Genomic DNA, 14,351 nt, shown 5'->3' with positions numbered 1-14,351 from the left:
TTGAAGCCTCAAACTTCACCATATGCTTTCGTATATTGCACATATTTTTGTCTGAAAAATGGATGAGGTCGGTCGAATATATAGCATATATCCCCCACAACCGATTGTTTAGATAAGAAACTTTTCGTAATTTCTGCCCCATATTAACAGCTATAAATAAATAAATGTAAGGCGCGATAACCTCCGAAGAGATCTAAGGCCGAGCTTCTCTTCCAATTTGCGTCGTGCTCGTCTTGATTTTCCCTACAAATTGGCCGGACGGGACCTACATGTTTTATGCCGACTCCGAACGGCATCTGCAAGGCAGATGAGAAATACACTCGGAGCGCTTGCCAAACACTGCCGACGGGCGACCCCGCTTACAAAAACTTGCTTCTAATTGAAAAACCTTATTTCTAAAATTTTGATGTTGCTTTGCCCGGGGTGCGAACACAGGGCTTACGGTGTGGTAGGCAGAGCACGCTACCATCACACCACGGTGGCCGCCTTTTTTAACACCTAGAAGCATTAAATTTTACCAAATGCTTACGTATATGGCATATATTGTTTGTCTGAAAAAATGGATATAGTATATACCCCACAAAATGTCATTTCTGTCCCCTTTTTAACGGCTAAAAGCTTCAAATTTCATCAGATACATACGTTTTCGTATATTGTTGAGATAAGTAATTCATGGTCAAAGCTTTTTCCTGCAGACCACAAAAAAAAAGTGAATATTCCAGAGCATTCCAAAGAGCAGAAGTTGTTACTCAACACATACACACGCATATGGATAGAAGAAAAAAACATAAACTACAGGGATACATGTACATATATGACTAAATACCCAAGCAAGAGATACAGCTAGAAGGTGACATGTATAAACCTTGAGAGAAATGGGCGAACGAGATAACCGAGAGTATAAAAGCAGCACAAGCTGAGGAATCAGTAGTCAGTTTGATTTTAACACGAAGTATAAATGTACTACTCCCGAAGTAGTCTAAATAAAGATCATTTCGCAATACTGAATATTGGAGTTATTTATTCGCCAGTTCCTCGATTCGAACGTTAGCAGAAGGTGCTTAATTATCAGGAACTCCCAAAATTCGTTACAGTATGTACCTGTTCACTATATATTTCATATCTCATACAGCCGATTATTTGGGTATTACGAATGGTTAGGTTCACTTAGGTTAGGTTGGCCTGGCCGTTCAATAAAGGCCTCACATAGACAGAATGTGTCCATAGTGTTACCAGAATTTGTTTGACGACCAAACGGAAGAACCCCAATCAGGTGCCAGGACATATGTTATGAAATAAAATAACTCCGTCCTCTTGGCTAATACTAGCAGTTTTCTAGGACCCTCGAACTCAACTGCCTCAAGATCTGGCAACTCTGCCGCCCTTAATAGCTGGAGCCTTGACCTGGCGAGTGCAGGACATGAACACAGCTCTCACTTCCAACACTTGCCTGTTACTGACGAGGTCTAACTTATAAGCATGTGAGGCCAGAAGGCAGTGTCCAGTCATTATGCCTATCGTGAGCCTTAAGTCTTCTCTCTTCAGAGATATGAGTCACTTTGTGAGTATAATATTGTAGGCTTTGCACATGATCTTAGAAATTTTTCAGCCCCGCGCTTTTGTCCACGCCTTTCTTGCTTGATGGAACATATGCAACTTCTGTCTCCTTTTTATTTCTCCCAAACGGATTGTGACGTCTAACGTCGACTCAGCGAGTGTTGTACCCTCCTTTGCGAACTCATCGGCCTTTTCGTTACCTTCTATCCCTTTATGACCGGGAACCCAGTAGAGATGTATGGTCCGGCCTGAGCGAAGTTTTTCCAATGATTCTTTGCGTTCCAGAACACTTCTTGATGAAGTACTGAGTGAGATTATTGCCTTAATCGCAGCCTGACCTGACTGTGGCCATAAGGCCTGCAATTAAGCTGCGCCGAGGCCTTAAGCCTTGTTGCCGTTGCTAACGCGATGTTTTTGGCCGCTAGGTCTTCAGGCGGGATGAGTAGAATGGCATGCAATGCTCTGTTGGGGTAGTTTTTAAGGCTCCTGTTATGCTAGTCATTGGTACTCTGCATACTCTCTCAAGTTTTTTGGTATACGTACTTTTTTGTGTGGCTGTCCACCAAACGAGAACCCCATAGTAAAGTAAAGGTTTGACAGTTGCCGTAAATACCGAATGAGAGAGTTTGGGTGATAAGCCCCACGTGCATCCTAGCATCCTCTTGCATGCAATAGAGTGCCCCGCGGAGGCTTTCTTCGCTCCCTCTTCTACATACAGTTTCCACGACAACTTACTATCTAGTATAACTCCTAGATACTTTGTGCTATATTTTTCTTGCATGGTTACCACTCCAAGCTTAGGTTTATTTCAGTTAGGGGCCTTATACTTCTTAGTAAATAATATTAGATCCGCGTTGGCGGTTAACGAGACTCCAGATGCGCAGGCATGTACACCCCGAAGTGCCTGATACATCAGTGAGCTGAGTTCTGTTAGGCATCTGCCGCTTATGATGACAGAAACGTTATCTGCATATGCCGTAAGTTTGACTAGTCCTCCGTCGAACCGCCTAAGCAATTGGTTTATAACCAGCGTCCACAGCATTGGTGATAAAACCCCACCCTTTGGCGTTCCTCTGTTTACAGGTTTTGTTGCCTCGCACAGACCCCATTGCAATGTGATCATTCTGCAGCTTAACACAGAGCTGATCCAATTTGCTAAAGCTGGATGAACTTCAATCGAGTTGAGACTGTCCATGATTGCTCCTTTCGAGACATTGTTGAAAGCTCCGGCAATGTCCAGAAAACACCTAGGGCATATTCCTGGATTCCAAGGCCTTCTATATATTCATAACTACCCTATGCAATGCAGTATCGACTGACTTGTCTTTGGTGTAAGCATGTTGTGCTGAAGAGGATAATTCCTCGTTTATTTTTGCTTTTATATACACATCTATAAATCTCTCTAGGGTTTTGAGTAGAAAATATGTCAACTAATGGGCCTGTAGTCTTTCGGGTGCAGATGACTGGCTCTTCCCGCTTTCGCTATGAAGACTACTCGAGCCGTTCTCCAAGATCGCGGGACGTGCTTCAGTTTTATGCAGCCCTCAAAGATAATTTTTAGCCATTCTAAAATCGTTCCACCGGCCATCTGCAGCATAGCAGGGAATGTCCATTTGGGCCCGGCGATTTGAACATAGCAAAAGTTTCTATTGCCTATTCAATTTTGATCTATATGAGCAATCCTGGAACCTCCCGCTCCGTATTAGGAATAATTTAGACGTGGTTACATAACTCTTTCGCATCGTCTCCGGATGGAAAGGGACTCTTCACTACTGTGTGACCATTCCCCGTCGTTCTTTTTTATCAGTCCCTGGACTGCATCTTCTTTAGATAGCACTTTCGTTAGTTTCGCGGTTTCGCTGGAGAATTCTATGTCGGCACAGAAATTCTTCCATGAAACCCACTTTGATCTGTTGATTTCACATTTATAGATCCTCAACAGATCTCTGTATTCGTCCCAGCACTCCTCGCTTTCCGCAACTTTCGCCAGCTTAAAAATCTTTTCTACCTGCCCTCTAAGAAGACTCAGCTCCTTACTCCAACATGGTGGCTTTGCTTTCCCCTTGAATTTTCTCAGAGGGCAAGCTCTGTTGTTATCAGCGCCTTTGATAAGAAGTTGTTGCACTCCTCCAACTCCTCTACGGGGGCAACCTCTTTAGGCTGCCCCAGTCTTCCTGATACATCTTTCTGAAATTTGTACCAGTCCGCCGCCCTAGTGTTTCTAAAGGGTTTCCCCTTCTCTACCCGCTTTAGGGGGATTCTGAAGCTGATATATGCATGGTCTGAGAATGATGGCCTATCAAGGACCCTCAATTCATACGCCGATATATCATGTTTAGAATTCAATGTGATATCAAGCACATTGCTTGACGTAGGTCCAGCATATGCAGGCATGCTACCGTTGTTGGTTACCTGTAGACTACTCTGTAGTAACAAAAAAGGGACTCATCTCTATCATTAATATCATTCGCTCCCCATATGCTGTGAAGCGCATTCGCATCTGCGTCTGTGACAAGCCGTTCTCTGCACGCTTCTTAATCCACCAGCCTTTTGAACTCCTCTGGTGGGGCTTCCACGTCATGGGCCATATACCAGGATACCAGGATAAGGGAGGTTCTTTTTTCCCTCTATTGTGACTACCACTAGGTCTTCGGTGTTCAAGATAGCATTCACGAGTATAGGTGTTTTCTTACTATGACTGGAGCTCTAACCCTTCTTTCCGTTTTTGCACAATAAACGCTGAATTCGCGAGCGCTGAGTCCAGAAACCTTTCCTCCAGATGAAAGCAATGGCTCTTGTATCAGCGCGACATCAAACGAACCCTCCTCAAGAGTCAGGAGGAGCTCGCTCGATGCCACTTTACTGTGTTCGAGGTTTATCTGTACTAGCAGCGCCATTGAGCTGTTTCTCACCCTCCAAATTATCAGCCACTGCACTCACGGAATGCATTTTCTCGGATGTTTTCCAAGTCTTGAGATCAGCTTCTCCCTCCCCTGTTCGAAGCGTCTTTGTTAGACTCGCAGCATTATTGCGCTGTTTGTCCACTTCCAATACCTCCGCCTCTACGCTTATACCCTTGACTTTTTCAGCTACTCCCAGGCCCTCGTGCTCCTTTTCCACCTCTCCTGCTTTTATCATATTTAGGGTTTTCGTAAGGTTCGCAGCACCATTGATTTGCACCTCTGCCACTGCGCCTTTGCCACCATCATTTGCCTCTATTTTCAGGTTTTCAAGGTCCTTTTCCACCTCTCCTGCTTTTAGCGTATTGGGCTATTGCCTGAGTACTCCTCTTCTTAAAGCGGATAAATATACTACTTACGCCCCAGGACATTTTCCCAAGCTGTGAGTGCAACAGATTCTCCAAGTCGTTATTAATTTGGAGCATGTATAACTCCAATCCCGTGTTGGTATAATTGGGTTCTGCCGCTGTAGCATGAAATGCGTGTATTCATCACTCGGGGGATCCAAACCTTGGCCTTTGGTATCGTGGGGATAAGTGCCCTATCCACCACCTTCAACCTTGCGCCTTCTTGTTTTTGAAGGTCTGGAACAACTCTCTGCAGCCATTCTAAAGTCGCCTTATTGGTGTAGGTCATCAGTTTAACCCCATTGTGCCATCCAGCTGTTTCGAAGGGTGGTAGCGGTCTGTTTGGTTCATCATGCATCATTTTGATCATAATACTTACCAGCTCCCCCTTCTACAGATCTCTGCCTTTCGGTTGACATCCACCCATTGGGGACGCTGCAATCTATTAGTGCCACAGTTACGGACTGCTTCGCAACTTCGCTCATCTTCTTCTCGGTGAAAACCGGAGTTTCAGCGTTAGCTCCCTTTAGTGTCATCGAGTAAACTGGAGGCTGATTGCTATCTCCCTTTAGCTTACTAACACTTGTGTCTTTGCTTTTCAAGCCATTATTGCCTTTCCCTTCCTGTATTACAGCTTTTGAGGTGCATGGCTTTCCAGTAATTATATTTCCCTCTTCGATCCGCTTTGCAAATTTTGAGGTTTGAATCCTGCCATTCCGGCTAATTCGCCTCCTGTTTCTTGGACTTGGCGTTTACCCTCCCCCTTCTGAATCTTAAAAGCAGGCTTGTCAGGTTCAGCCGATTGCTGCTTCTTACCTCTAGGGGCTTCTTCCTCTTCGATGCGGTTACAAAATTGAGGCTTGTTAGCAGCAAAGCTTTCATGTGTGTATTGTCTTCGACATTCTTCCACTATCTCACGGACCCATGCCAAGCGATAGCTCTCATCGTTGGTTGGGTGAACCACTGGGCCCAAGCATTACAAAATTCTTGATGAAGCCCGATATTTTGAGAGGGTTCTCTTAAGCTCCCTATCTCGTTGTTCCCGTTTTACCATTAATTCTTTTTCCGTGCTAGTATGCCGCTCCTTTACCGAGCGCACTGACTTCACACTATCACCGCTATCCGCGTCCGAGTCATGACTGAGAGTGATTTCCTTTTCCCCGGCTTGCGACGCCATCGCCTTTTTCTTCGCATCCTTACTTTCTCTTAAAGTTTTTGAGTTCATCTTGGTCGTGATCACCTGCCCATAAGGCGGGCTCAGCGGTCTAATGTTAAAAATGGGGATAAAAACCTTCCGCCACAACAGCGCCCCTTGCTTTGGTAAGGCCATCATTACTTCTAGAGGCGGTCCGGTATCGGGAAGGCTCCGTTCAAATACAGCCGAATATATCCCTGGCTGCAAATCGTCCAATAAACACGGTTCGCATAACACCCTGGATTAGGGGGTTGGCAGTTCTTGGTCACCGACATCCCGCCGCGAATGAAGCCTATGAAGCGAAACGGCGTAGATGCAGGCCCTAAACCGCTCAGCCCCATAGTCGGGCGCTATGGAGTTCGGCTAAGCCCTCACACCAACGACAAGGTGCCTGTGCCTGCTACAGTGAGGGATATTACGAATTGAATTAGATTATTATTCAGCCCCATTCATAAAAGGTATGAAGTCCCGTCCTTGCTTGTTTTCTAAACAGCTTTTCGCATTTACCGCAGAAAGTATCAATTTTTTTTTTTATTCAGAAATAGGCAAAAACGTTAAAGGTATAATATAAATGTAATAAAAACACGGAGCGAGCAAAAATACACGTCAACAGATATTTTGTTTTGTGTATTGTGAAAATAAAAGAATCGGTGGGCGACCACGTTAACTATAAGTAAAATCAGTTTAGAAATTTGGAGACATAGGAATAATGCGATAATTTATTCCCAAAGACAGATAATTTGACGAAACATGATATCGCACGTTTTATGGTTAACAGATGTAATCCAAAATTTTCTTTTTTTTTGGGAAAACGCTGCCAACGCTGTTTAACTTTCAGGAATTAAATTCTCCGGCTTAAAAAATAGGCCTGAAGAGCTGACGGTAGTTAGGAAGATGTAACGGTAAACTACAATTATTAAGCTCGTAGAAGGTTAAAAAGTTCATATTAGTTAGAAGAAAGTTCTTTATCCAAGCTTTACTTTTTTTCATTTCGAGTTCATTCACTTTACTATAAAAATGTATTCAGTCAAATTAATTTCTTGCGGAGTATTTTTATTTTGCTCAGATTTAGCAATACAAATCTGAAATTTTAAATCTTCAAAAGACATCCGTCATTCATGATTCTAAAAACTGCTCATGGCGGAACGATACAAGGTAGCAGCATGGTGACATAACTACAAACATAAATAAAAATACCATGTACTTTGTTTTTTTAAATTCGATGGACAAATGTCAAAATGGTACTGCGTCGGAAGTTGATAGATCAAATCAAATAAAAAAAGTTTATAATCAGCTGTTCCATGCTGCCACCTTGTATCGTTACGCCATGAAACTGCCATGGTGGAATCACCAGGTGAAGTAAATAAAAAGAGATAGAAGATGTACACTATCTAAAACGGTAGGGATGTATTTTCAACGGTCAGAAAAGAGTAAAATGTTTACCCGCTTTGGAAAAGTAGGAGTAGCAAAACAATGCCTTGCTACGAAAGCCATTACAGACTGTTTTTTTTTTTTCAGCATATCAGTGCAACCTAATGCCAATACAAAAGGGATACACAGGACCAGTGCGAACTTATATTACTTTAGAGATCGAATAAAATTAAAAACTTAAACTGCGATGAGTAGTAAAATTCAATAATGCGTCTAAAGTAAACTGACTTCAACTTCAACTGCAGTTGAAGCTTTTATCGAAAAACCGGACATAAGTGGGAGAGGTGTTATCCGTTATATAGTTGAACTGTAGGAATTTTGCGCACTTAAATGGGTTTCGGGTTTGATGAAAAGTTTTACAGTCACACTTGGAAGTGATCGTAATACTTTTAAATGTGTTTCGATCTCTAAAAATCCATTGTTCTTTCCATCTGCTCTGTTGATTTGACATTGAGAGTCGGAAGTAAAACATATGACCTTCTAATATATCATACAAACTTGATTAGAAGATCTCCCATAAGCTATTGACAGTTAATTCATGATGTATTACTAATGCTTCCAAGATTTTATTTGCTAAAATATGTCAGGGAATATAATAGGAGAGGGCCTAGAACTAGAAGGTGCTAATTCGAGCGAGCCGGATTCATATATTCTAAATTACAATCCATAACTGTAACATTGCTCTTATTTTAGTGGTCTAACTTTTAGGCCAAAACAACAATAGTGAGTCACAATTTTTTGTAATTTTATTTAGAAATCCATTGTTTTAGCGAAGTGTTTACATAAATAAGGTGTAATACGACAGTTTTGGTGTTCTTGCACATTTCTCGAAAGTTTTCAGTAGCGCTGCACAGGCGAAAATCCTTGTTGGATATGACGCGAATTCAAATAGTTTTTTTTAACAAAGACCTGTTTCAAACTTTTTTGGAACAAATTAACATACTTATATGATGGAAACTTGAATAATATTAATGCAATAGTTAAGCATGACCTTACTTATGGAAGCCCACACCAAAGATACCCAAATAAGAATCTCTGTAATTAAATCCGGTAAAGGTCCATCGATATTCACCTACTGGTTTAGATGAAAAAAGTACTAAAACAACCATATTTTACTCCTTAAAAATGGAAAAAATCAACACTTTTTCGGGGACAACATTGGTGAAAAATTTTCCGATAGCCGAATAACAGAACAAAGAAGAATTTAGAGCGAGACAATTGACGGCTTACTTCACCTGGTTATTCCACCATGGAAACTGCTGCTACTTTAAAAAATTTTCCCATCAAAAAATAACATGACATATGACTTTTAGGTTGTCATACCTAAAATATTGTAGTGATTGAACAAATGAATAAAGATTTCATGAAGATTTATGTAACTCAAATCTTCTGCGTTTAGAGATAAAATTTTTTATGATAAAACTTGCAAGATTTAACGTTGAATCATATCAGATGCCTAATTCGCTAATAAAGCTCAAAGTGGAAATATGCTGTTATATTAGTTCCGTTTTCGGTAGAGCAAGATTTCTGAAACTTGGAACACACACCATAGCCTGGTGACAGTTTAACACGACGGAAAAAAAATTGATAGGTGGTCAAAAATTGTTTATATGGGACAGGAATCGAGATATTTGGAAAGTATATTTACAAAATGTGGAACTTGCTACAGCTATTTGAGTAGGGGTAGATTCCTCAAATTATAACATACCTCAAAACACATGAAAATGCAAGGTGAGAGGAAAAATGTTCGATATGTGGTCTAGGGATCGCGAAAATTCAAATAATCCACCATACACCATGCCTTGCAACCCAATCGTTTGCAAACACTTCTGCTACTGTTTCCGCTTCTTGATTTGGGATTGGGTATACCTCAGGCCACTTGCTTAAATAATCCATAACCACCAGTACGTATTTGCTTCCGCGGTTGCTAGTAGGAAATAGATCTGCGACATCCATAGCGATCCTTTCAAATGGCATACCTGAGTTATATTGGTAGCTCTGGCCATGACTTCGGGTTTTGGGCCCTTTCGCTCTGCTGCAAACCTCGCAGTTAGCAATCCACTCAGTGACCGACTGACGCCAACCAACCCAATAGAATCTCTGCTTAATTTTCTCGAGCGTCTTCGTGATTCCAAGATGACCTCCACTTGGAACATTATTTAGCTCGCTGAGAACGTCAGGAATCCTTTCCCTGGGAACAACTATCAGTTTCTTCCTGCACTGGCCATCCCCACTCTCCCATATTCGATGCAGGCAACCGGCTATCAATTGTAAACTGTTCCACTGGGCCCAATATGACTTCGCTATAGGACTCTCTGCTAACATCTCCTCTTTATTTGGTCTTTCGTTTTGTTCGAGCCCGTGCATAACATGTGACAAATCTGTATCTTCTAGGTGACACTTAATTGGTTGTTCCATGTCCCATTCATCCGAACACGTTATAGTCATAAGCCGGACATGTATGATGTTTTCCTTAGCCTCAGCTTCCCAACAGTGTTTACATTCCAAATTACATTGTCTTCGTGACATTTCATTGGCATTCCCATGGGTTCTAACTTTTCGATGCTCAATGGAAAAGTCATAGCTTTGTAGTCGCTAAATCCACCGTGCCAATTGTCCTTCTGAATTACGGAACTGCATGAGCCATTTCAACGCTGCGTAATCTATCCTGACGCGGAATCGCTGGCCGTAGAGGTAATTGCGAAAATGTTTAATGCACTCTACCAATGCCAACAGCTCTATCCATGTAACGCAATAGTTCCTCTCTGGTTTTCCAATTGATCGGCTGTAATATGGAACTACCTTCTCTTTTCCATCGACCAGTTGTGACAAAACGTCTCCTATAGCATATCCGCTCGCATCTGTATCTAGAATAAACGTTGCTCCTGGAATCGGATATGCCAACATTGGGGCAGTGCACAAATGCTCTTTCAATGTTTGGCAAGCCACTTCTTGGTCCTTCCATTCAAAAGCTTTATTTTTGTACCCAGCTGTACTTGTACACAGGGTATTATAACTTTGATTGGATAACGGTTGGTTGTGCAGGTATAAAATAATCGAGATAGATATAAGCTTCCGTAAATTCAGTATCCAAAAAAAATTTGATTGAGCCATGTCCGTCCATTTGTCCATTAACACGATAACTTAAGTAAATATTGAGATATCTTCACCAAATTTGGTACATGCGCTTCTCTGGACCCAGAATAGATTGGTATTGAAAAAGAGCGAAATCGGATTATAACCACGCCCACTTTTTTATATATAAATTTTTGGAAAACACAAAAAACCTGATTATATAGTAAATAATACACCTAGAATTTTGAAATTTGACGTGTGGACTGATATTGAGACTCTTGATAAAAATAAAAAAAAATAAATAAATTTTAAATTGCTAATTGGAATGTTTTTTTCGAGCTGTTCACAGTTGAGAACTACTTCAGCCTCTTAGCATCTTCCAAATATGGCTCCTTTGGTAGGTTTGAGTGGTGATTTGAACTCATTGAGTATTCTTACCGGGATACGTCCATTTTGTTTTGTCATAGCCAGGGATTTTCCTACAAGTATATCTAGTGTTGATTTATTTGCTGCCTCTACAACCCACAATTTGTTTGTCCTATAATCTCCCTCAACCTTAGCCCAGATCACTGCTTCCGATTTTGGTGGTATTTGCTGACTCTCTTCCACCAGCACTTGTTTACTGCTGTAGCCTCTCTCGTAGCCGAAGTTAAGTGGCACATCCATGTTCTTATATCGCATCGTCTTACTTTGCATGCCGATCTTGATGCCTTGGTCGATTAAGAAGTCCACTCCAATTATGATTTCATCAACAATATCTGCCACTATAAAATAGTGTAGTACCGTGACATTCCAAATTGCTACTTCACTTGCTACTTCTCCCATTACCTGGGTGTCCTCTCCAGTAGCTGCACGCAATCTTGCTCCATCCAATGTTCTTATCATCTTGTTGACTAAATCCGGTCGAATGATGGAGTGATATGCACCTGTATATACAGTCAGTAATCGTTCCTTTCCATCCACATGATAGAGATTATGGGGTATTCAATTATGGGAGCCAGATGTCTGCGTAGAGCTTGTACAGCTCATCGTTAAATCTTCTTCGGTACTAGCCATCGCCAAGGCGTAAAGGTCCATAAATCTTTCGAAGAACTTTTCTCTCGAAAACTCCCAGAGCCGCTCCAGCTGATATTGTCATGATCCATGCGTCCGCATTTGCCAAATGGTCAACCTTTCAACAGTCGAAACAAACTCCTGCAGGTCTGTAAGATCTCAGCAGCAAGTCCTGGAAATATCTGGAAAGGAACAGAACCATCGAATGCTGGGCATTTTATCTTCAGAGTAGACGTTGGAGTGATTGGACGGTTAAATTTTAACTCCCGAATCCGATCTTTTTAAAGCATCCATCTCGGCCTCCATTTTGTCTTGTCGTTCACTAAAAGCCCCCAGCTGTGATGGAACTTTTGTTTCCTGTGCCTCCAGCTTTGTTGAGATACGCTCTTCTTGTGCTGCGAGTTATATGTTATGCGTGCCTCTTGTTCTCTTAACTGTTCTGCAATTTGTGACGCCATGTATGTTTTCTGTTTATCGAGTTGGGATGCCATATTGGATGTTAAACATGTCTCTTGGGATTCAATCTTGGATGTTAAACTTGTATCCAGTACTTCAAGCTGTGCTGACATGTCGGTTAATCTTTCCGAGGACATTTGCTTCAGCACTGCTAGTATCGCGTTAGTGTCTACACTTACCAATGGCTTCGGAGTGTCTATCTTCTCCTCCTTTTTAGTCGATAACTCTTACATCAAGATGAAAAGTGGGTTCATCAACGTCGATTCCTTCCGGTTCCATAGCTTCCATTAGTCGTGATTCTAGCTCGGATTTATTGCCAGTAGTATTCAGCCCACTGGAAAATTTCTGATTATTTTGCAGGTTCTTGCCTCCTAAGGTCTGTACATTTCACGAGCAGTTGTATCTCATACTTGGTTATTTATCTATATACATGTATATCTCTAGTTTATGTTTTTCTTCTAGCTATATGCGTGTGTATGTGTAAGTAACAGCTTCTGCTCTTAGATGATGGTAATGTGATGTGTGATTGTTTCTCCTTCTTCTTTGCTCTTATGTGCTGACTACATATGTGTATGTGAAATAATCTCTTCTCTTCAAGCTGCTGGTAATGTGTGTCAAATATTTTTCGTTGCCGTCTATGAATGTGTGTAAATCGCTTACTGTAGTTGTGTTTATTTACTATGCTGTTAGTGATGTTAGAAATGCTAATTCGCCACAATATTAACGATAGATGTGAGTCTCTTTTTTATTAGGTATATATTACAGATTATTATTCAGGTGGCTAACAAAGGAAGCGTTCTTCATTTATTGGGCCGAAAACATGTTTGTTCAAATAGACATACGTTTTTCTAAGCGTGTTTGCCCCTCGGCAGTGATTTGGAAAGCACTCCGAGTGTTTGAAAAGCTACTCAGTGAAAATTCATTTGCCTTGCAGATGCCGTTCGTAGTCGGCATAAAATATATAGGTGCCGTCCCGCCAATTTGTAGGAAAAAATATAAGGAGCACGACGCAAATTGGTAGAGAAGCTTGGCCTAAAATCTCTTTGAAGGTTATCGCACCTTGCAGTTTGTTTACCCGCGTACCAAATAGCCAGAAATGTAGCCCTAGCAACTGCAACATGGATTGGGGCATCGGGGCAGCATGAGTGCAGGCCGTATGCCCACAACTGTATAGCGCCATTAAATATACGGCGAAAGGACTACATGATCCCGTATCTGAGCTTCGAAAGAGATCTTGGCGTCACAATAGAGCTGAATGGTTGGCGCAGGGGTGCGGAAGAAGTACGAAGAAGGTTATGGAAAGGGCGATGATGCAGCATGTGCAAATCCTACGATATTTTAGACTCATAAAGTTGCTCATCTCTAAAGAGAGAAGAACTAACGCTCACGATAGGCATACTAACTGGACACTGCCTTCTGCCGTCACATGCTTATAAGTTAGGCCTCCTCAGTAACTGCAGATGTATGTATTAAGTGCGAGCTGCAGGTATAAACGGCTGTGCACATTCTGTTTTCCTGTCCTGAGCTCACGCAGCAACTAAACTAGGTCCTGGAAAACATCTAGTATTTTCCAAGAGAACGAAGTTATTCTTTTACATAAGTCCTGCTAACGTGGCTTTTCCGTTTGATCGTCAAACAAATTCTGGTAATACCATGGACACATTCAGTATATGTTACGTCTTTATTGACCGGATATTTCAACCTAATCTAACTTATCTTAATACGATTCAACAACGAACTGAAAAAAGTTCATGTTCTCGTACGGTTCCCCCAATAAATTCAGAAAACAAAAATTCATAAACACATTTTTTCAGAAAATAGTAGTCAGAACTCTTTTTTCAGAAAGCCAAAATTCAGAAGTCACAAATCTCAGAAACAAAAATTTAGAAATCAAAATTCAGAAGTCAAATTTCAGAAGTCAAAATTCAGAAAGTAATCAGAGCGCAAAAAAACATAAAATTTTGTGCAAAATTTAATGTTTTTGCTCTCTGATTACTATTCAGAAGTCACAAATCTCAGAAACAGAAATTCAGAAATCAAAATTCAGAAGTCAAATTTCAGAAGTCAAAATTCAGAAAGTAATCAGAGCGCAAAAAAACATAAAATTTTGTGCAAAATTTAATGTTTTTTGCTCTCTGATTACTATCTGAATTTTGACTTATGAATTTAACTTCTGAATTTTTTTTTCAGCCGTCTGGTAACTTCCTGGAACAGAGCAACTTCGAAAGAAGGCGAATTATGGATGTATTATGTATAATAGTACCAAATTGAGTGAAG

This window comes from Eurosta solidaginis, chromosome 2, assembly GCF_040869045.1.
Source record: "Eurosta solidaginis isolate ZX-2024a chromosome 2, ASM4086904v1, whole genome shotgun sequence".
In the NCBI taxonomy this organism is placed as follows: domain Eukaryota; kingdom Metazoa; phylum Arthropoda; class Insecta; order Diptera; family Tephritidae; genus Eurosta; species Eurosta solidaginis.
This window is presented reverse-complemented; position numbering follows the sequence as displayed.